The sequence below is a fragment of the Cotesia glomerata genome, linkage group LG2, assembly GCF_020080835.1.
Source record: "Cotesia glomerata isolate CgM1 linkage group LG2, MPM_Cglom_v2.3, whole genome shotgun sequence".
Lineage (NCBI taxonomy): Eukaryota > Metazoa > Arthropoda > Insecta > Hymenoptera > Braconidae > Cotesia > Cotesia glomerata.
The window spans coordinates 29,715,932-29,741,751 of record NC_058159.1 but is presented as its reverse complement, the minus strand read 5'-3'; the positions used below and the strand labels follow the sequence as shown (position 1 = coordinate 29,741,751).

General features: G+C 28.7%; 1 long non-coding RNA gene across 1 annotated transcript; it reads left to right on the top strand.

The window, feature by feature from the left end:
• Positions 1-5,066: 5,066 nt before the first annotated feature.
• On the top strand, positions 5,067-21,587 carry LOC123259238. The gene is made up of 3 exons (XR_006508193.1): positions 5,067-5,077; positions 8,590-8,591; positions 21,501-21,587. It is a non-coding gene; the product is annotated as an uncharacterized LOC123259238 (long non-coding RNA).
• The last annotated feature ends 4,233 nt before the right edge of the window (positions 21,588-25,820 follow it).

Genomic DNA, 25,820 nt, shown 5'->3' with positions numbered 1-25,820 from the left:
AACCGTCCCTTTGAGTCAAAGTTAGTTTCATTTTTATTTTTATTCTTATTATATGTGGTTTGATGAACGCACCTCAAAGCCGGCCCGATTCGACGGGTCAAGCGTGACAGGTACTGAAAAATGACATCAATGAGACACCATTACACATTTAACTTCTGTCTGGTCCAACCGGATCAAATTAGACGAAAAGAACTCAACTTAAAAGTAAGGGAAGATCAGGCTCATTCTCATCGAGCGACATCCTTTATGTCCCGTGTCACACCAAAGACGCCCGCCATCGAACTGAGGTACACCTTTGCCACCTCTCGCTCCCCATTCAAGGCCAATTAGTTCAGGAAAGCTGCAATCGCGCTTGGAAAGTGAATGAAACTGGGAAAGTGAATTCCCGAACCGCGTAAAAGACATCCCTTGAATTTATAGAAATGATACATGACACATGACACATGGCACATCTTTGGATATTCGATCCGCGCTACGGTTTGTTACCAGTTATTATGTGTAATTTTTTCTCTGATAGGTCGGTGAACAACTATCGACTAATTTTGTTATTTATATTTTTTTTTCCTTTCTTCGGGAACTGGATTGTCGATTGTTGGGGAGGAAATATGTTTGCTGAGCTATCGAGCGCAAGTGAGGACAAATATTTAACGTTTTTTTTAAATTTATAAAGTGAGCTTGTGGTTGAATAGTTATTGCCTGGGAAGTTTATCGGGATTATTTACTTTCAAGGTCAGTAAATTTATAAATGGTGGAGTCTATGATGGTTAAATAGATAAATAAATGAATTTGATCTTGTTAGAAATACTGCATCAAATCATATTTATATTTATCTACGCCATCTATATTGAGTTGAGAAGATGAGAGGCGCGCGCCCCGCATTAAAAAACTATATATGGCTGAACATATATGGAAAGTTATATGGGGAATATGTGATCATATATAGCGGCAAAATTATATATATGAAATAATAAATGTTTTGTTAATATAATGAAGATATATTTGATTCAATATAAGTTCAAATATATTAGTGCCGTATATTACTTAGTATATGTTATAAAATATACTATTATTATATAAAAATTACTTATATAGAAAACTATATAATAGATAAATATATTTTTCGTAAAATATATGTTGAGATAGATTATTACTGTATACTTTCATTTATAACATTTCAATTATATGGAAATATATATTATTTTATTATAAAATACCATACATAATACCAGATATTTATGATATGTTGAAATAGGTCAAAACGGAAAGATTAATAAAAAAAAAAAAAAAAATTAATAGTTTGTCGTATATCTTAAGTTTCAAGAGTAACTTGGTCAATCGAGTTTACGGTCGAAGCAAATCTGAATTTCAGTAAATTAGTAACACATCACGAAATATTTTCTTTTTTTTTATAACTTTTTTTCAGAGAATTATTTGGCCTCAGCATTCTATTGTAATTTTGGTACCAATGCCAATATTAAAATTATATTGAACATATAATTTTAAGTATATTTTAAATTATACTGAAAAATACATTGTTCTTATACTATTTATAATATAGTGTTGATTATAATAAGATATATTTAATCATATATAGCTGAAAATATAATTGAAATATATGTTATGAGTATAACATCAATACATAATACTACATATATCATTATTGTACACTGATAAAAAAATTGACTTGACTCAAGAGCCAAACTCTTGAACCAAGAATTCCATTTTGAAGAAAAATATTTTCTTGAGTCAAGAGAATAAATTCTTGACTCAAGAAAATTTTCTTAGACCAAGAATAATTTCTTAGCTCAAGAATTTATTCTCTTGACTTAAGAATATCATTTTCTTCAAAATGGTATTCTTGGTCCAAGAGTTTGGCTCTTGAGTCAAGTCAATTTTTTTATCAGTGTATATATGAAACGGCAAAATTTTAGATATGGGTCCTTATATAATCACATATATTTTTATATATGTAAAATATAATTTTTTGTATATGATGAAGGATATATAGCTTTTTCATGCGGGGCAATCTGGTCATTTCCAAATAAGGAAAAGATGGAAAAAAAAAATTTTTTTATCAAAAATAAGCTTTTTAAGGGGTGTTGGAAAAAAATTTAATTTTTAACAATCAATTAAGTAAATAAGTTAGTTATGATTTAGTGGAAAAATTTTAATGGTGTTTTATTTCCATAGCTTTACAAAGTTTTATACAAAGGTTTTTTTTTAAGATATAAAAAATAAAAATTAGATAGATATTAAGCAGTAATTTTTAATCAGGTAATAATTACTAATTATTTTCAACAGTTCTTAACTAGTATAAACATTTAGAAATATTATTTGTTGGTAATACTTAAATTATCCTTTGGTTTTGACTTTTCTCCTTTTGTTGCCAATATTTTCCTGTCTTTACCCCTCAGTATTCTTCACACTGTTCTTTTTCAAATTTTTTAGCTTCTGTCTTACTTTTTATTAATTTTTCGACTTTACGAAAAATTTCGCCTTTTAGTATCGTATATAATTCTCTTTCAATCTCTTCTTCCTCTATCAATTTATCCCACTTTTCCAAATACTTTCTTCTCTCCTCGTTCACTTCTTTCTTTTACCTCTTTGCATTTTATTAAATGTATTTTATTATACAGTAGCACTCAAAAGTATTTTGACAAATAAATTTAAGGGTTTAATTAAAAATAAATAAGAAACACAATAATCATTTATTTATTTTTTTAATAGCTTTTGAATTATCTAAAGAATAGTGTCAAAGTGGCCCTTGTTCGTAATAAAAGAAAATTTAATTTTTTAAATATTAGGAAAATCGTGCACCTAAGTATTTTGAAATTATTGAAAAAAATTAACGCATAATGTTGTCAAAATATTTTTGAGCGCTACTGTAACTTGATTTTTCAATAGCTTTTTCATTCTCTTCCTCAAGTTTTTCTTTATATCTTGGAAAAATTTTAATTTAAAAATTACATGACCTATATTTACTACATTAAAAATAGTATTTTACACTACAAGTACAGAAAGTTTAAATTCCTGCACTGCAAATTTATTTAAAATGACATTGATTTTTTATTGACTATTGAATTGTAATATTTAAATAATAAATATCACAAACTAAGTATTAAAATCATAAATTTACTGTTTTAAATAGTATTCATTAATTAAAAAATAAATCTAACTATTAATTGAAATTTTTTTAAGTAAAAATGTATTCTATAGTACACTGATAGAAGGATTTATTTGTATTAAAAAATATTTGTCAATAGTTAACAAATCATTTATTAGAGACCATTTTTAGTATCAAACAAATATTTCTTAGTATTTAAAATGATTTGTTTGTATTTAATAAATCAGATATTCATTTATTAAATATTAATAAATCTTTTAAATACTAAGAAATATTTGTTAAGGACTAAAAGTCGTCTCTAATAAATGATTTGTTAAATATTAACAAATATTTTTTAACTATAAACAAATCCTTCTATCAGTGTATTTAATAAATAACTTTGATGCAAAAATTGCTGATTTTTTTGAAAAACTTATTTGTTAAGTTTGAAATAAAATAAAATAATCAAGAATATTAACATGGTAAAATATCTATGCAGAACATTGAATTAAGTCTATGAAAGCGAATAAAAATACTGTGGAATTTCGTTAGATCTCTCGGCGCATTGGAAAAGGTACAAAATGGTATAAATGTAGTTTCCGAGTTTAAAGGTAATTTGGTAAAGCGAGAGAAAACGTCGGAAGCAATTTCGCTGGACAAACGCGAGAAAGGCTGAGCCAACTGAGAGATCAACGCGAGTGGATGAGTTGAAGCAATAGCAGTAAATTTCTCAGTACCTATAACTATAACTATACTGAGAGAACTATTGCAGAGAGTAAACTATAGAGCAAAGTCCCATCAAGTGGCTTTCTGAAGCTTACGGACGAAATGACAAATTGACGTGAAAAGCAATAAGCTCACAAAATGAGGAGGCAATCAGCCTCACCGCAGGAGATATGTCACTACGAATCGAGTTTCCGAGCGTTAATATATGTAAGCTTGCATTACAAACAAAACCTGGATACCTGTCGGAGAAGGAGTATTTCCGCGAATCCTCTTCCCTTGTTATTCCGCGGAAGGGGTATCATCGCCGTCATCAGTTTAAACTTTTTTCGGAATAATATATTACCTCGAGGATCTATTAGCATACTCACTCCTCTCTCCGCACTTCGAAGATTCTCATCCTCGAACAGGAATACGACTACCAGTGATATCTCAATTCCCATCAGGATTTCGACAAATTCCCTACTGTGGCAACTTCGCACTTACCAATCCACTTTGATCGGAGGATTTGTTAATATTTAATAAGAGCTGATAATCATTTTTTTTAAATTAAATCAAAATATTTATTAACAGGTTATTAATATTTTATAGTTAATGAATATCTATTAATTGTTAGTTAAATTTTTTAAATAAAAAGTCAGTGAAAAGTTTTTCTTTGATACTTTTTACAATTTTGTTACTTTATATAGAATAATTTTATTAGATCAGCTAGATTGATTATTTTTTAATAGAAAAATAAATTTAATAATAATACAATTCAGTCTAAAAAAATTTTATTGCCAGTTAATATTTAATTAATTATTAACTAGCAACCTGGCAGTAATTATATGACTGCCGTGACTTGTGAACTATAAATAAAAAAAATTTTGCTTTATTAAAAAGTGATTTTTGTTAGATTGTACCGTACTTTTTTAACTATTGACGTTTTCAAAGAAATAAGCTCGTCCTGATGTTATAAGGTAAAAGCCCCAATATATGATCATGTACCAGTATATGATCACTCCATGTATTTGTATATACCTATATTTGTGAATATAGATATACAAATACATGGAGTGATCATACTGGTACGTGATCATCTATTAAGCTTTACTCATCAAGAACTTTCATTTAAGTACCCACATGCATTTTCATATATTTTTCATATATACATATATATAAATATATAAAATATATGAAAAATTGATGTGGCTACTCAAATGAAAGGTCTTGATGAGTGTAACATCAGGATGAGCTTATATCTTTAAAAATGTCAATAGTTCACCAGATACAGGGTCATTTCTTAATTATTGACATTTTTTAAGATATAAACCCATTTCAATGTTACACTCATCGAGACCTTTCATTTGAGTACCCATATGGCATGTTTTATATATTTTATATATTTGGTATTTGTAAAATATATAAATATATAAAATATATGAAAAATTGATGTGGCTACTCAAATGAAAGGTCTTGATGAGTGTAACATCAGGATGAGCTTATATCTTTAAAAATGTCAATAGTTCACGAGATACAAGGTAATTTCTTAATTATGAATCTAGAAATAGAGCATTTTTTGAATGCAGCCTAAATACTTATCATCATAAATTGACTATTGGTGAGAATGATATGAAACTCTGAAAAGGCACAATTCCAGGTCAAGACCTTTCTAATGATACCAAATTTAACCATAAAAACCCATTTTATCATATAAATACACCGGCCACAAAATTTTGCTTATCCTCTTAATAATATAAATTAATATTTATTAACTGATGATAAATTTTATTTATTTATTAAATTTTAATGGCAAAATTTTAAAAGTCAGACACAAAAAATTATATATTTTATAGCAAGGATAAAATATCAATATTTTTACAATTTATTTTACTGTTACAAATAAAAAATATTGAATCCTTAAAACTAGTCCATAAATAAATCCAAATCTTAATTTTTAAAATCGATTTTTATTAAAAAATAAATTAATAATTTCTCTCAAAACTTATTTTCTTGATTAAAAAATTTTTCTCAATAATTGATTCAATCTTTTCAAACTAAAAATTAAAAAAAAAAACCAAAAATTTTCGAAAATTAATCAATTCTATCAGTGCAAATTCAATCTCTATATCTTCAATCCACAGTATTACTCCATCAGTCCTAATTATTTGATTCGGTGTGCTATTACCTCGTATCGACGATACCGGTCTTTGAGCTAGCCCGGATTCGACATAAAAAAATAATAAACTCAGCGACGGATATTTCGCTCTATATCCCGAAACCTTTGACTGAATCTTACAAAAGATTTCTCATCAGTGCGTTCATTCACCTTTATACATTTAATATCGGATATATCCGATTCGTTCACCTTATTCATCCAAAGACTCCTCGTCCCATCCCACATCTATCCACACAATACACATATACACCCATATATATTTTTTGCTTTTTATTAATCTCGACCACCGAACAGACTCAGATCCGTATAATTAAAACGGTGGTGTTGCTGGAAATCAATAGAAGTGTATTCCCACATGTTCATCTAATAATTAACTCGATTCGTCTCGTCATCGCTCACCACTCAGGTGGATACCAAATTCGTAGCGGTTTATTATGTTTTTTCATCACACCCTTCCTCGGCTTTTATTCCAAGCGAAATGTCCTGTTATTATTAGAAGAAACAACAATGTCCAAAATATTCAGTCTTGGTGGTCGCTAGTCCTCATTATTCGTCATTAGCGAGCTGTGTATATCATTTGTAATTAGTACTAATAATTTAACCCGCCTAAATTTGTCCTTAGAGATATTCATGTGTCAAAAATTAAAGACATGTGGGGACTTGTTTGTGTGAAATGCCGACTCATGCTTGTTATTATGACTCTTTTTTTTCTAACCCTTAACTTTAAGCTAAATTATACATATGTATATATATATATATATATATATTGAACAGTCGAGCCTCAAAAGCGAGGGCAAATTTCTTACAGGCCAATTCGTTTCCATCTGAGTCTGCTGTTATATATTTTCGTCCCGTGTCTTATTCTGGTCTTTTTAAGGCCGCTGTCAAGCCTCACTCCTTCCTCCAAAGATGAAAAGCGACATGATTGCCAGCGTGGCACTCGAGCCGAGAATGCACTCAACAAAATATTAAGTATGCCCAAAAAATGACACCGGAGGGTGTGCGTGTGAAGCCAGTCGGGGTGTTTGTCTAATTAACTACACTAATGTTACGTTACTTTGCTGTGATTAATGTTTATTGCACCCCCCCCCCTCTTGTCCCTTTCTTGAGTTCTTCTGCTTACTACTATACTCTTTCTTTCCTGCAGGGGCTTTTTTATTTGGGTAACGAGTTCGGCTTACACTTTTTTAGGATTCGGTGAAAGAGAAAGGCTCTGTAGTTTACATTGTCGGGTGGGTGTACTAGTTGTTAAGTGTAATTTTAACAAACGGTCGTTTCAAATAAATTTGTTAAATAGTTTAAGCGGCTGGAACATTTTTTTTTTAGTAATTATTTAAAGAACTTATATAGTTTTTTAAATCTAAAAAAAATTATAGATAATTTTTATGTAAAAAAAATTATTAAACAATTTTTAATTTTTAATTGATGAACAAAAAATTATTTTAAACACTTTTGATGTTTTTAACATTTATAAAAAATTGGTTTAAATTTCTTGAAAGAAAAAAATTAAGTAAAAAAAAAAATGTGATTCTTTACGGAAAGAACAAGATGACACTGGATATCATCCCAGATTATACTGAGTGAAAAAAAATTTCAGATAGTAGCTAGTATAATCCAGATTACAATGAGTACAATCTAGATAACAATGAGTATAATCCAGATATCACGGAATATAATCTGGATTATACTAGCTACTATCTGAAATTTTTTTTTTACTACAGATGTCACTGAGTATAATCTGAGATGATATCCAGTGTCATTTTGTTCTTTCCGTGTATATTTTTAAATTTGGAGCCAAATATTGAGGCTACAAAAAATTGGACTTTTTTTTTGTTTATTATTTTATATTTTAGACGCGGCTGAATGCTCTATCTCTAGCTACATAATTAAGAAATGACCTTGTATCTCGTGAGCTGTTGACATTTTTAAAGATATAAGCTCATCCCAATGTTACACTCACCAAGACCATTCATTTGAGTACCCACATCAATTTTTCATATATCTTATATATATATATATATATGAAAGATATATAAAAATGCATGTGGGTACTTAAATAAAAGCTTTTGATGAGCGTAACATCGGGATGAGCTTATATCTTCAAATACGTCAATATCTAAAAAAGTACAGTGCAAATTAACTAAAGTCCTTATTTAATAAAGCAAAATTTTAGTTGACAAATCACCGCAATCACTGAGTGACTGCAAATTTGCTAGTCTTTTTTATTATACTAAAGATTTATAAAAAATTTACTAAATAATTTAAATATCAAAAATGTTTTATATATTTTTCAATTTAACAAAAATTCGAGTGTAAATCATTAAAAATAAAATTACAAAAAATTTTTTCCTGTGATTTAAGTTGAACTTTTATGGTAAAATAAGTCCAAAGTTATTTTTCTGGCCTATATGTAACATTTAATGGTAATGGCGTGGAGTTGCACTGCAATAAGTGTGTGTATTGCCGAGAAGTTAAAGAAAGAATGAGGAGGAAGTAAAAGATAAAAGAGAAAAATAAATGGAGACTCGCGCAGTAACGAGATCTGTGAACGTAAATACTCAGTCAAAGTTGTATAGTTGTTGGCGGTGTACAATTTAAAGTAAAGGCGTGTGTGTGATAGAAAGAGCGAGCTCGTGGTAGTGTCGCTACAAATGATCTCGTCTGTCGCAAGTATTTTTTATTTTCCTCGCTCAATCTTTTTTAACGTTTTCCCTAGCCACTCTTCCGGCTCTGGTTAAACTTCTTCTCAGTGGAGCGACTTTCTTAGGGATTTATTCTTGCTTTTCGGGTTTTTATTTCCCCGGATAGGAACGAGGAACTTAACTGGGAATAGAACCCGGCTAAATACCCTCCGCGTTCGGCAGCTTGGTATAATTGGGTGTTTTATGAGGCTGGTGTGTATGTGGCAGCGAACACCGAGAAATGGCTCCACACTCCCGTGAATTTTATGCAAAGTTATCGGCTTTCACAATAATCCAACCCCAGTGGAAAGGATCATGGATTAATCGGTTTTGAGCCACGCGCGGGATCCCACGTTCAATGGAAATCCTATCAGTCTCGGCCATGCCCGTTAAATGCTAACGCGTGATAGCTGTAACTGACGATCAATTACACTTCTATTATCCATTCAGTGTCGCCCGTCATATGTTTTTTCCAAGGCGACACTCTAAAACTCCGCTTTCTTTTTATTTTAGTTTTTTTATTAGAATTCTGTCAAAATATTGAAAAAATTTCATAAAAATCGACGTATTGATTGTTTAAATTGTAATAAAATTTACACACTATCAATCTTAAGTGCTTTTTTTTTTTTTTTTTTTTAATCAATAATAAAAATTTTTAATAGTATTAATTTAAACTAGCAACTTTGCAGTCACTATGTGACTGCCGGGACTTGTGAACTATAAATAAAAAAAATTTTGCTTTATTAAATATTGATTTTTGTTAAATTGCGCTGTACTTTTATAACTATTGACATTTTTAAAGATATAAGCTCATCGCGATGTTACACACATCAAGAGCTTTCATTTGAGTACCCACATGCATTTTTACATATTTTTCATATACACAGATATATAATATATATATATATAAATATATGAAAAATTGATGTGGGTATTTAAATGAAAGGTCTTGATGAGTGTAAGATCGAAATGAGTTTATATCTTTATAAATGTCAATAGTTCACGAGATACAAGGTCATTTCTTAATTATGTTAAATTGCACTGTACTTTCTTAAATATTGACGTTTTTAAAGATATAAATTCATCCCGATGTTACACTCATCAAGAGCTTTCATTTGAGTACCCACATGCATTTTCATATATTTTTCATATATACATATATATAATACATATAAATATATGAAAAATTGATGTGGATACTCAAATGAAAGGTCTTGACGAGTGTAACATCGGGATGAGCTTATTTTTTTAAAAATTTCAATAGTTTACGAGATACAAGGTCATTTCTTAATTATTTATCTAGAGATAGAGAATTTCTGAATGCAGCCTAAATACTTATCATCATAAATTCATTATTGGTGAGATTGATATAAAACCTTGAAAAGGCACAAGTCCAGATCAAGACCTTTCTAATGATACTAAATTTAACCATAAAACCCATTTTATTATATAAATACACTGGCCACAAAATTTTGCTTATTCTCTTAATGATATAGATAATTAAACATTTTATAAAATTTTAACAATAAGGGCTTATTTTACAGTCGAATTATTTTAATCTTTTTTAAAATAATTAAATGGTTTAAATTTTATCAAGATTAAAAATAAAGAATTAGTGTAATTTAATTATTACTCTAACTTCATCAAAAATGTATAATTTTTCTTTTATTTATAGCCACTAAAAATCATATTTTTATAAATAATTTTTAAAAAAATCCTTATATCGAATGATCAATTTAAAATTCACCGATAATTTTCATTTAAACCCAAAAATTTATCATCACCTTATTAGTAAGTAAATAATTTAAATTTTTTGATGTAAAAATTATCTTAAGCTTGTCAGTGAATCCAAACAAATTCTTCTATCAGCATAAAAATCTTTTACTCAAAAAAACCTAAAAGTACAAGACCAAAGCCGAAAGACGGGCCACAACCAAAGATTGTGAGCTTCAGCCAATAACAACTGACGGCAAATAATCACCAAAGTTTGACAGGCATAATTTTAAATCGCGCTTTATCTGTGCCAGTCCCTTTACTCGTTTTGGCCCTCCGTTATGGCCAACACCTGTACCACCTGCCAAATTAATAACAGACAAGTTCGTCCATGGCTTATTATGTGGTGAGACCGCAGACAAACGCCGGTATAGAACACAAGGCCAAGAACATAAGTATCAAGTATGTTCTAGGGCATAAATGTGTCCTCTGTCTTGTTAAATGTAAAATAAGAATGATTATTAGCAATATGGCTGTCATTATTCATTTTAAAAAAATTAAAAGCCAAATTTAATGTATGTATAACAAAAATAAATGGATTGCCCGGGCTACAACTATACTATACACCTGCTCGACAAACAGCTGACTTGATGACATGGTGCCGACTCACGCCCACGACACACGACAAGACACCACGGGACTGTTTGCTCTAGCCGTCTTATCCGAGCATTAGTTGTGCTTAGAATCTCGTTAATCACTCGGACAATCGACGGAGCACTGGATATTGCAAGAGTTTGACACACATCGATCTATCCTTGCTGATCATGATCGCTATCTTCTATTCTGGCTAGTATCAGATTATCCGGAGCCGCGAAAATTCATGTTTGGGTTTGATAGTGTGTGTTGGCTGGCAACTATCTTTAGGTGTGTGTTTATATGTACTTACAGTCTGACCCGCATCTCTTACACCGAGATGCTGCGATTAGGCAGTGGATCTACTGCAGATACCTCGGGCTAATCCAGCTCCAACTGAAACAAGAAGATGCTTTATGGTTAACTTGAATTACTCCTTTTCTCTCTACTCCGGAGATTTATTATTAAGTTTCTCCTAACAGGCACTTGGTTATAATTGAATTTTTTTCTTTTCAGAATACTCCAAGTTACGAGGATAGATTTTTTTATTTTGTTGAGACAGATTTTAAGCCAGGATTTAATTAGATTTTTTTTAATAAATAATTAAAAAAACTATCAATTATAAATAATAGCCATAATAAAATTTTTAATCATAATAATAATAACAATAGACTAGTGAAAAAAATATTATGTACATCATAATTGTAAATTTTTTATTTCAAAACTTAATTTATAAAATTTAACTCTCTACCATTGAGAAGATTTTGCGACCATGCGCCACCTATCGGAAATTTTCAGTACTAATTTTTATAAAAAATCTTATATGGGTATATGTGACCATATTTAGGCACATTAAGTCATATAAAAAATTGTATATGGCTTTATATGGCCAATTTTTCTATCAAACTTGAATTCGCCAAACCTATATTATTAAAAGAATAAGCGAAATTTTGAGGCCAGAACATTTATATGATAAAATCGGTTTTTTTAAGTGAAATTTAGTGTCATTGCAAAGGTCTTGACTTGAATTTGTATCTTTTCAAGGTTTCCTATCATTCTTACCAATAGTCAATTTATTATGATAAGTATTTAGGCTGCATTTGAAAATGCGCTATCATTAGATACATAACTAAGAAATGACCCTGTATCTCGTGAACTATTGAAATTTTTAAAGATATAAGCTCATCCCGATGTTACACTCATCAAGACCTTTCATTTAAGTACCCACATCAATTTTTCATATATTTATATATATTATATATATGTATATATGAAAAATATATAAAAAATGCATGTGGGTACTCAAATGAAAGCTCTTGATAAGTGTAACATCAGGATGAGCCTATATCTTTGAAAATGTCAATAGTTAAGAAAGTACAGTGCAATTTAACATAATTAAGAAACGATCCTGTATCTTGTGAACTATTGACATTTTTAAAGATATAAGCTCATCCCGATGTTACACTCATCAAGACCTTTCATTTAAGTATGCACATCAATTTTTCATATATTTATATATATTATATATATGTGTATATGAAAAATATATGAAAATGCATGTGGGTACTCAAATGAAAGCTCTTGATAAGTGTAACACCGGGATGAGCTTATATCTTTAAAATATAGATTATATATATGAATATATGAAAAATATATCAAAAATACATGGGGGTACTCAAATGAAAGCTCTTAAAGAGTGTAACACTAGGATGAGCTTATTATATCTTTAAAAACGTCAATAGTTCAGAAAGTACAGTGCAATTCAACAAAATTCATTATTTCATAAAGCAAAATTTTTTTTAGTTATAATGCTAGTTTTATTTCATTTATTTATAATTTATACTTTGTCAAAAAAAATTACATCTTAAATTTGAATTATCACTCCGAAATAAATCTTTTCTGAGTATTTGGACGTGAAATTTCATTTTATTTTGGCAAAAATAATAAAAAGTATATCGGACAATAGACTTGATGATTTACTTGGCACTTTGTTGGGGTGTTAAAATATTTATCGTTATAATTTTAATATATATCTTGTTATCGCGATATGAGAAGAAGGTGAAAAATGAGGGATGAGGGATGGGGGATGAGAGCGTGTAGTGAAGGTCCAGTAAAAATTGGCGAGTAAAAAATATAGTAGGCTGGTGCTAATTGGATGAACATAAAAGTTTAAAATAACGAATGCTCTTTATAATTCTTGTGCCCGAGTGTTGGTATGGAACGGAGAGCCAATTCCACACCTCACGGCACTTGGCATGCCGACACGATGTCTACATGCCTTTGGTGGATGATGCTGTTGGGAAAAGAGAGAACAGAAGAGAGCAAGAAATAGAAAGCGATTAAGAACGAGGAGGTAAGGACGCAATCCTGATGATGATCCAGCCAGGTAGAGGTAGAGGTCGGGTGGTCGTATATCAGTCGACAAAAATGTTCGCGAGGAGCCAAATTACACAATAAACGAGTCGCGTCTTGGGAGAATCCAAAGAGCAAAATCTCGTCGGCTTGTCACTACTCGGTAAGAATCGACCTTACTCGCGACCAAGACTCCGCTTTTATAGTTACAAGAGTTGTGTGCCTATGTGTACACGTCAAAATTATTTATATTTATTCACTTTTTCGTTAACATAATCAACAAATACCATTAGAGTGTTGTTAAGTTTTATTTTAACGGTTAAACTCTATTTAACGGCATTTAATACACGATTATTAGATTTGGGAATATGTTGTGTGAATTCTCCGTTTAATATTATAATAGTATGAGAATTTTTTTATAGCAATTTATTTTATTTTAGATTTATATTTATGGATTGCGTTCTGGCTGGTCTGTCAGTACTTTCGAACTTTAATAATATTTATGGCAAATTTTTTATAGTTGGAACTTTGGTAAATATTTACAAGTGGGGTCAAGTATTTTATTTTCTTGAATGAAATTTATATTTGATTTTATTGATATATATTTTTTTTTGAAAAATACATAACCAACTTTTTTGTTTTTAATTGTTCATTTTTTTATCACAATTTTAACGAATTTTCAAAAAAATCTATGAATTTTTTAGAAAATTGTGATATTCAACTTTTTTTTTTAAATTGTTAATTTTTTAATGTAATTTCATTTGTTCATTTTTTAATTTTAAATTGTTCATTTTTTAATGCAATTTCATGTGTTTATTTTTTAATTATTCATTTTTTATCACAATTTTAACAAATTTTCAAAAAAATCTATGAATTTTTTAGAAAATTGTGATATTCAACTTTTTTTTTAATTGTTCATTTTTTTATGAATTTAAAAAAAAATATATCAAAAACATCAAAAAAAGATAAAATAGAAATTTTATCCAATAACATAAGAGCCAAAATATGTTTTTTTTTTTAATACAAAAAAAATGTACGATTTAAAAAAAAAAAATTTCAACAATTTTAACAAATTTTCAAAAAATCTACAAATTTCTTAAAAAATTGTAATATTCAATTTCTTTTTCTAAATTGTTCTTTTTTTATGTATTTAAAAAAAATATATCAAAAACATAAAAAAAAAAGATAAAATCGAAATTTTTTCTACAAAAATAAAAGCCAAAATTTTTTTTCTAATTTTTGAAGGCAAAAAAACTATCGAAATTGTTTTTTTTGTCCTTTCACCACATTTTTTATCATTAATATGCCGTAAAAACAAGTAGAATAAAAAAACAATTAAAAACTGTTTATTTTTCACCTAGATATGGACAAAAATAAGCGGCTGCCCAATTTCAAAACACAGTAACTGACAATTTTGAAATTTTAAAAAATTATTCTTATTAAAAAAAAGTTTACGCGCCAAGTTAATAAAAAATTTGATTTATGAATAGAAAATACTTAAATATAAATATTTTTAAGAAAAAATATTTGAAATTAAGGTCTAAAAGTTATAAGAAATGCAGCAATACTAAAAAAAAATCAGGTATAAAAATTTTGTAGTTACTGTGTTTTAAAATTAGGTAAATAATTACCCTAAAAATTTTGAGACTAAAATAATAGTCGTTATTAATTTAAGTTTATTCAGTTTTAGTTGAAAAATTTCTCAAAAAAATGATTAAATCATTAATTTTAAAGTGAATTTTCTTTTAGTAAAAAATTTTCTCTTGAATTAATATAATTTTTTTTTTTTAATTTAATTAAACGCAATAAAAATTTTTATTATTTAACTTGAGTATAAAATAGAATTATTTACTTCATAATTTATTTTCTTTTAATAAAATCAATTTTTTACTCTTTCAATAAATTTTTTTAATTTTAAAAAATAAAAAAAAAAGCAAATATATTTTATGTTTTATAAAATTGATTAGATGACTGTAAATGTCAGTGAGACTTAAAAGATTTCCAGATATTTAAAAAAAATCCGGGTGTCATAAATTGAATATTTGTCTATAGAATTAATGAACAGAAATTTACGGAAGATAAGAACCGCTAGGATGGTGTCAGTTAGTTAAATTAACTAAAAAATTAATTCACCTATCAATGTCATTGACTTTTATAAATTTACACGCTAAATATCGGTAGAAGGCGCGAACGCTGCAGGTGTTTCCATTGAGGAATATTTTCGGTCCATCCATTATACAGTTGTTGTTATTATTTTCGGGCTTCCAGCGACACCGGGCAAGAGAGGAATTTATAAAAATGTTAATAAAATAATAAAAATAGTGGGACATTTGAATCTTATGAATATTATTATACAGCTCAATCAATCGATAAAATATTGTAAATACGTGAATATGTGAATATGTATGTGGCGACCCCCGGGGGTCAAGATTAAAAAACGTGTGGATAATAATAATCCGCCCTAACAAACCGGTACACGCCCAGTAAGTCACAAAGACGCCTCTAAATCGTTAGAGCGAAATTTATCTTTACACTAGTTAGTCGCTGGACGCTCTTATTCTCGGTCTCGTCTGTCGGTTCCGCCGTTCCGAGCACGTCTTATATTAAGTCGCGGTCTAAGAATGCACATCGCGAATAATATAATGATATAACACCTAACACAACATATATAACGGGTATAATATATATAACAGTGTGGTTCTGGGTACGAATGCATAAATGTATAAATGGACAGATATATGAAAATGTATGAATGCATGGAGGTACTAATGCATGTGTGGGGTGATCCCGGGCTCCAAACTCACCGATATATATTCAAACTCCCGCTCGCTGCTCTTAAATTATTATTTATAGCTCTCGATTATATTTACGAGGCATCTCATCAAGGAAATAGTCACACATTCGATTTAGATGCCTGTCCAGATCAATTTACTTCGGATTATACTTGGAATTACAGGATTTCTGTTCATTTTTATTCACTTACACCTTATTTATTTTATTTTATTTTAATTAGGTGATTTTTATTGAATTATTAACGAGAATTTTATTAAAATGTAAGCTATAGAAAAATCTTAATTTTGGTAATTCGTGAAATTTTATAAATAATTTTTAAATATTGATTTGAAGATTTTTTTTACATAATTTTGTTACATTTTCAACTAATAATTGTTCGAAGAATTATTTTAAATTTTTTAGCGAAAAAAATAATTGTCCAAAAATTCAATTTTATAAGAAAATTTTAAATTGTCATTTTTATTAAAGAAAATACTAATTTATATTGGATAAAAAATTTAGCTGATTTAAAAACAAAAATTTTTTTAAGAATTTTTTGACCCTTTTTTTAGACAAAAAATATATGTAATTTAAACAAATCCAATTTTTGAATCAAAAGTTTTAATTTTGGTAATTCGTGAAATTTGATCAATAATTTTTAAATATTGATTTGAAATTTTTTTTTTAATAATTTTTGATAATTATCAAAAATATATGTAAATTAAACAAATCAAATTTTTGAATCAAAAATTTTCATGACAGAAAAATTATTTATGATAAATATTATGCATAATATTTAACAAATCATTTATTAGAGACGACTTTTTAGTCCTTAACAAATATTTCTTAGTATTTAAAAAGATTTATTAATATTTAATAAATGAATATAAGATTTATTAAATACAAACAAATCATTTTAAATACTAAGAAATATTTGTTTAATACTGAAAAGTCGTCTCTAATAAATGATTTGTTAAATATTAACAAATATTTTTAATTATAAACAAATTCTTCTTTCAGTGATGAAGAAAAAAAAAGTTCAAAGTATAATTTAAATTTTACATTATTAAAAACTTAAAAGTTTTTATTAAAAATTAAAAATTTCTTTAACCTTTTTCTTAGACAAAAAAATATATTTTTGATAATTAAAAAAATATATCTAATTTAAACAAATCAAATTTTTGAATCAAAAATTTTCGTGACAGAAAAATTGTTTATAATAAATATTATAAAGAAAAAAATGTTCCAAGTATCCTTTAGTAAAAAGTTGATGTGACGTTTTCATTGTTGTCGCTTTTCGTTGCCATGGTAATCGTTGCTATAGTAACAATCGCCATAGTAACCGTTGCTATGGTAACCGTTGTCATAGTAACCGTTGCTATGGTAACCGTTGCTATGGTAACGGTTGCTATGGCGAATTTTTTCCATGAAAATAATTATAACTTTTATTAAAAAGTAGATGTGACGTTTTCATTGTGGTCGCTTTTCGTTGCTATGGTGACTTTTTTTGGCAATGGTTATCATAGCAACGGTTACCATAGCAACGGTTACCATGGCAACGGTTGAATATTAATGAGTAAAATTTGTAAGAATATTGATTAATTAAATTGTCGATAATAAATATTGTGACAGAAACGCGCAAAGCGCGTTCGATTTTCTAATAATTTAAATTTCTCATTATTAAAAAATTAAACGTTTTTATTAAAAATTTAATCAAAATTTTTTTATAGATAATTTTTATAAATTAAATATATATCTGACCATAATTATAAATTAATATAATAAAGATTGTATCAATATTGTTTTTCAGATTATAAACGTCTTAATATTTACTACCAGAGAATAAAAAATTGTGGCAAGATAATTGTACGTTTGCCTCGTGCGTAAACTTACGATCCCCACACGAACTCTCACCAACAAAACAAAATCTCTTCGCCGAGAGTAAAACGAATGAATTTTTTTGGTTTATGCATAAATGTATCCATACATATCCATATAAAAGTTATATAACTATAGACCATTAATCTTGCTTTAGTGATTTATCCGTGGTAGGCGCGCAACAGCACGCGCATGCCCTATGTGGTCTAACTTCTTTATAGCTTTCATTATGTATCTAGAAGCAGCTGCCTACGCGGGATAAAAAGACATCACACCCCTCAATCTGTATCTGAAGAGAGGACGGAACTTGTCTCTTCCTCAGCCCCTCACCCCGCCGCAACAAAATATTCTTTGGCTCAATTTTCGTCTCAGCGGGTCGCTCGCAACTCCGACTAGAGCCCAAATTATATCTTCAGAGATCATTTTTAGATTTATTTTAAAACTCTATTCCTCATAGTGAACACAGACACAATTTTTATATATTATATACCTTGGAACGGTTTTTCGGCTCCCGATTTTCGCCGCTGCAGACTAGCGACGCCTGCCAGGAAGTTTTGGAAGCTGGACCCGCGGCGTGGGTATTTATGGAGATGGAGAGTGCAGGTACAGAGCTGCACGAGATAGCAGCGAATTTGAGTGAAACGGAGGACAAAGGAAATTGGGCGGAAGGTTCTATCATTTACACCAATCAATCAGGCACGTTCTAGCACTGAATGCCAGTGAGTGCTTCAATTAAATGTGCAATTGATTATCTCGTTTGCTGGCGAACGGTGAAGAGAACAGAACGAGTTTAATTTTCACTGAAATACCTTGTTACTTCATTATCTTGGTAATTTATTAATAATCAACCATTGCTGTTTCATTTCGTGGTCTATGCACTTGGTAGTTCCTTTTCGCATTGATGTGCGGCTAAATGTATGATTATTGTTGTTTTAAACTCTGATTTTATTACTTGCGGGTCATATGTAAGGCCTAATTAAGAGATTTTTCAGTAAAAGAAAAATTAGAGATTATTTTTTGTGTTATTTAGTATTTAAAGACATTTTTTTTGTTAAAAATTGTCATTTTTATTAAAAAAAAAAAATTAAATTAAATATTTTAGGTTTAGTTGGGTAATAAGACTTAAAATAAAGGGATTGTTGTTTTAAAAAAAATTACACATATTCTCTAGTAATTTATTTACTTAAAAAATTTTTTTATTCATAAATTAAAGTAAAAAAAAATTTTAAATTGATAATTTAATTGTAAATTTTAATTTTTTTAACTCTAAAAAATTAATATTCTTATGAAATAAAAATAACTAGCAACCTTGCGCCACTATGTGACTGCTGTGATTGTGAAGTATAAATAAATATAATTTTGCTTTATTAAATAATGACTTTTGTTAAATTGCACTGTACTTTTTTAACAATTAACGTTTTTAAAAATATAAGCTTATCCCGATGTTACACTTGTCAAGAGCTTTCATTTGAGTACCCACATGCATTTTCATATATTTTTCATATATTCATATACATAAATATATAAAATATATGAAAAATTGATGTGGGTACTCAAATGAAAGGTCTTGATGAGTCTAACATCGGGATGAGCTTATATCTTTAAAAATCCCAATAGTTCACAAAATACAAGGTCGTTTCTTAATTATGTTAAACTGCTTTGTACTTTTTTAACTATTGACGTTTTTAACGAAATAAGATCATCCCGATGTTACACTCTTCAAGAGCTTTCATTTGAGTACCCACATGCACTTTTATATATTTATCATATATACATATATATAATATATATAAATATATGAAAAATTGATGTGGGTACTCAAATGAAGGGTCTCGGTGAGTGTAATGTCAGGGTGAGCTTATATCTTTGAAAATGTCAATAGTTCACGAGATACAAGGTAATTTCTTAAGTATGTGTCTAGAGTTAGAGCATTTTTGAATGCAACCTTAATACTTATCATCATTAATTGACTATTGGTGAGAATGATATGAAACCATGAAAAGGCACAACTCCAGATCAAGACTTTTCCAAAGATACCAAATTTAACCATAAAAACCCATTTTATTAAATAATTTACTTCAATAGTTATAATAATTGTTATCAAATTTTATACTTTTTATTGCTCTTAGATAAAAATTAATTATAGGATTTATACAAAATTTCAGCCAATTTTTGACAAAAATTTAAGATAATATTTTAAGTTTTAAAGTTTGACCATTTTCATTAAAGTTAATATTAACTGACAATAAAAATAATTACCTTCAAATGCTCCCTAACTTTAAACTAAATAAACTCGGCCTATAAAATTTCATAACGTCCCATTAGCATTAAAGTGCCCGAATATAAAAAGCATGAGAATCTAAACGAGCGGAATGCTGGCTACCGTTTGAAATACCAGCCCGTAAATGTCAATATTAAAAGTATAAATCCAACATCATATCACATCATCCTCGGAGAAGAGATATTTGGATTAGTCGATTATAAAATCAAGTGTCACATCTCTAGATCGAAAGAGTGAATCTCAATAATTGTGATTACCAACACAATAGAACAAATCTAAGATACAAGGTAAGAGTGTATTATAATTTATAATAAAATAAAGGAAGATTTTATAGAAGAAGTAGAGAGAGAGTCGAGGCCGTGGAATAAGAGATTGAGATTGTACAATGCACACAGCATCGAAAATACAACGTATAAAACATAACGGACAGTCGAGGTATAGGTGAGACGTGTGACGTTCTGTAAAAAAAATCTTTACTCGGATAAATTTTTTATTTTCAGTTATTCTTTTATTCTTTATCTCTCGCTGTCCATATTCTATACCCACACACTCCATACATATATAGAGAACAAGTACATATACATACATATATATGTACTATCGTAAATGGATATCTGAAGATCGGACGAGGCCCGCCGATGAGACGGGTCCTAGAGGCGATGTCGGTAGACCACAGATGGAGAAAGGCCTTAATGCTGAGATCGGTTCCCGATAAGTATCCAAAGATACGGTCTCGATAAGCCCTTTTACTTAAACTTTATATATATATATATATATATATATATATATATATATATATATATATATATATATATATATATATATATATATATACCTCTGAATATCTGCAATAAGAAAATCCAGTACCGCTGTTTTACGCCCTTATTTTATTATTTTTTTTTTGTTAAATCTTAATCTGCTTCGATGATGATTTGCCCATTTAAAAATGATTTTAAATACTTTGAAGGAATTTAAAAATCATTATAATCTACGAATAAAAAAATAAAACGAAAAAATCACAGGAAGTTGGAATTAATAAATGACAAATTAAACAATCATAGTATTGTTATTATTGCGACGTTTCGACTCTTTATTGAGTCTTCATCAGGCTCTGAAAAATTCATACATAAATTTATAAATACAATCCAATTATATTGTGCTCTATTACAATTATTATAACAAACTATAAAATCTTACTATAACTAGTACACGGAGAAAAAAGTATTGCTATTATAGCGATCCAGTCGATCGTGAACGAAGTATCGTGATTAGCTCAAAACAGTATTGTCATATTCACCATACGAATACAGTTATGCTCGAAACAGTGCATACTGAATACCACGTTCAACTGTATAGTGAATATCTCAAAACGTTTTCTTACTACAGATCTGTCAGATCTTACTACAGATCTTACTACAGATTTTTACAAATATAAATAATGCTGTGAAGCGGGAAAGAATAGGAGTTACGGTAATTATTACGTGAAGCGTTCCACATTCACGTAACAGGGTATTGGTAGGAAAGGATTGAGAAAGGAATGTGGAGAGGATCATCTTAATGTGAGTTTATAGAATATGCGAGAAAAAATTATTAGATAGCTCGGACTGGGATTCGAACCCAGAACCTTCCGAAGACATGTCGGCTACTCTACCATTTGAGCTATCCGGTCTATACTAAATTTCCTTTCGCTTATTCTATATACATTAAGCCACACCGTCCAACTTACGGTAAGCATTTTTACAGCGTTCTTCTTGCAGCGAAACGGATCGTGATTATCACTATCCACAATGCGTTCAGCGCCACCACACATAACCAAGTCTGAAACTTACGAGTTTATTTATTTACAATTTTGGTGATGAAATAGCGATAATTGCACCAATTTATATTAACAGCGATATGGACAATTGGGTTGTTGATAAATTACTCGAGTGGAATCTTGAAAAACTCGTGTCGTTTTTTGAAGGTCTAGTAAAGAAATAAATCTTCCTATGTTAACTGTGTTAATGCTGTGTCCGTGGTTATTGTATATAATTCTACTGCGTTGATAAAGAAAAACAATGAACATTATATATTGTATTAAATAAATAACATTTGTGTTTTCATAAAAGGTCTTTTTAGCATAAATAATTTGATCCCATACTACTTTACGCAAAAATATGTTATTTTTTTTATTAAGTACATGGAGTAATAAAGAAGTAAAAATTCCATTAAAAAATATTTTTTTTGGGATAAAAATAATTGCGTATTTTTAATGAATATATCAATAATACAAATTTCTAGGCTAATATTTTTAAAAATCAAAAAAAAAAAAGTCATATAAAATAAATTCCAACTGCTGTCAGTCATTATTTAAACATTTTTAAACCTAACCGAATTCTTGACTGTCATATAAACTACACAAAAATTTTAAACTAATCAAGCTATACAAGGAATTCATATTTATGTTTATAACAAAAATATACGAAAAAACTAAAAAAAAAAAATAATCTGCAATAACATATAATTAACATTTAATCAAAAACAACTAATAATCATCTATAAACCGTAGCAATATAAACATTCGATATCCGAATCCATGTGGATCGTGATAATCACGATCCACTAGATTGGACATATGCGCATCTAAAGTATAGTCATACGTGGATCGTGATCATCACTATACTGTATCGTGATAATAGCAACACTTTTTTCTCCGTGTACATGAAAGTAGTCATGAAACGTCGCAATAATAACAATAACATGATTGTTCAATTTTTCATTTATTAATTCCAACTACCTGTGATTTTTTCCTATTAAAGTAATGATTTTTTCGTATTAATTATGTAAAAAAATATATTTTTTTCGGCATATTTTTTAAACAAATTCAAAAATATGTCTAAGAATTTTCTAAAATTTCAATTATTTACAAATGATAGATATTTTAACGACGCAGCAAATAGTCAAGCAAATTTTTATCAGAACTATTTTTTTCTCAAAATAATAGACATGATACCTTAAGTTCTAATGAACTAATTTACTTGAAAATTATTATGAACCTTCTCAATACATCCCTCTATAGTCTTAACTAGAATAAAGTCAAAATTATCATTTTTACTATTTTTAAAAAATCTCAAATAAAAAAAAAATCAGGAAAAAATCGACCTCTTTTTTTCAAACATTCGTCGTTTTGCAAAAAAAAATTCTTTCTCTGTGGTAGAGACTGTAACAACATCCTTTATAATTTTTTTGTTTGAAAATTTTTCGTTTCCTCTTAAAATCTGAATAAATAAATGATGAAAAAATGAATTTATAAAAGATATCCTGATTTTTTTATTGAGCTTTAAAAAAGATCCTAAATTGATGCCTCTAGACTTAAATACCCTTTGTTAACATGCATACATGGCTCCACTCACTTTTCAGTCCTTTGCGAAGCGTTGAGGGAGGAAGATCATCAATACTGCGATCAAGTCTGAGAAAAAAGAATTTCCAAATAAATTTATCAATGAAAGAGGCTCGAGAAAATGACTCGTCAGTTTTCGGATACAGTTAGATCAAAATAAGGCATCATTTTTAAAAGAAAAAGCTATTTAAAAATAAAGAGTCATCATTTTCCCTCATCTGGTTTAAACTAACCAAAAATACCTGCTTACCTCGAGGTGAACAAAAAAATCCCAAAACAAGCTAAAAGAACGATAAGAAGATGAATAAGGAGCTGGAATAAGAGAACAAAGATAAGCTATCATACAAGGATCTCAGTGGGCTCTTGTCCCGCCGTGGTCTCACATTATATCGCAGTTGTCATAAGTCCAGCCGGGACTTATCATCGCCCCGTGGACTTTTCCGCCAACTACGTGTTTGAATTTCATCTCGATCGCCGGATCTCCAGAGAGGATGGAACACCCGAGCAATATTTAACAGCAGCGGCGGAAGTCGCTCGCGCTCCGAGCCGAACAGCAAACACCACCAAAGAGTCGAGTCACGTGTGTCTTATTTATAAATCAAACCCTTTCATGAAAGTACAATCCGTCTCATCTCTTAGAATTTACATGCACCAAGATAAATAAATTCCCCTCCTGATTTTTCAAGCAAAAGAAGGAGTCCTTCCTTCCCAAATTCGGATCCTCCAAAACCACACTGATAGAAGGATTTAGTTCTATTTAATAACATTTAGTAACAGATACTAAATGATTTAGTAGCAAACCTTTCATTACCAAATATTTAGTAACAGGTGTTAAATCATTTATTGAAGCTCATTTCGTTCCAACAAATAAATATTTAATAGTATTTAATAAATTATTTATTGGTACTTAATAAATCGTTTATTGGTATCAAAGAAATTAATTTTTTAACTAATTTTAACGTGTAACCTAACTTTTTAACTTAAAATAAATCAAAATAATTAAAATAAATAATTTTAAGTAAAAATATAAGGTATTATAAATGAAAGAATCTCATTAAATTATATTTTTTTGTTTGAGACATTTATAAAATTTAAAATTAAACGAGTTTTTAACATATCAATAATAGACAAATTGAAAAATGTAAACTAAACTCCACTGAGAAAAGACATAAATAGAAGACATTTATTGGGAGTGTGTGTGTTTTTAAAGGTTTGATAAACCCCCCAAAATCGAGCTGAATAAAATAATCTAAGAAAGTTAATAGGTTATGTATCACATAAACATTGGAATTAAAGCATAGCCATCTACCGACAATACTTGCTAAAGAAATATTTAGTACCTGTTACTAAATATTATTTGGTGGAAATGAATATTTATTTCCATGTAATAAGGTTTTGTTCATAAAAAGAAATCATTTATTAAACTGTAACAAATAATATTGATGGGTACAAAATATTTGTTTTCCCCAAATAAACACTGATAGAAGGATTTAGTTCTATTAAATAAGATTTAGTAACAGATACTCAATGATTTAGTAACAGACCTTTCATTACCAAATGTTTAGTAATAGGTACTAAACCATTTATTAAAGCCCATTTAGCTCCACCAAATAAATATTTAGTAGTATTTAACAAATTATTTGTTGCTACTCAATAAATCGTTTATTGGTATCAAAGAAATTAATTTTTTAACTAATTTTAGCGTGTAACCTAACTTTTTAACTTAAAATAAATCAAAATAAAATAAATAATTTTAAGTAAAAATATAAGGTATTATAAAGAAAAGAATCTCATTAAATTATATTTTTTTGTTTGAGACATTTATAAAATTTAAAATTAAACAAGTTTTTAACATATCAATAATAGACAAATTGAAAAATGTAAATTAAACTCCACAGAAAAAAGACATAAATAGAAGACATTTATTGGGAGTATGTGTGTTTTTAAAGGTTCGATAAATCTCCCAAAATCGAGCTGAATAAAATAATCTAAGTCAGTTAATAGGTTATGTATCATATAAACATTGGAATTAAAGTATAGCCATCTACCGACAATATTTACCAAAGAAATATTTAGTACCTGTTACTAAATATTATTTGGTGGATATAAATATTTATTTCCATGTAATAAGACTTTGTTCATATAAA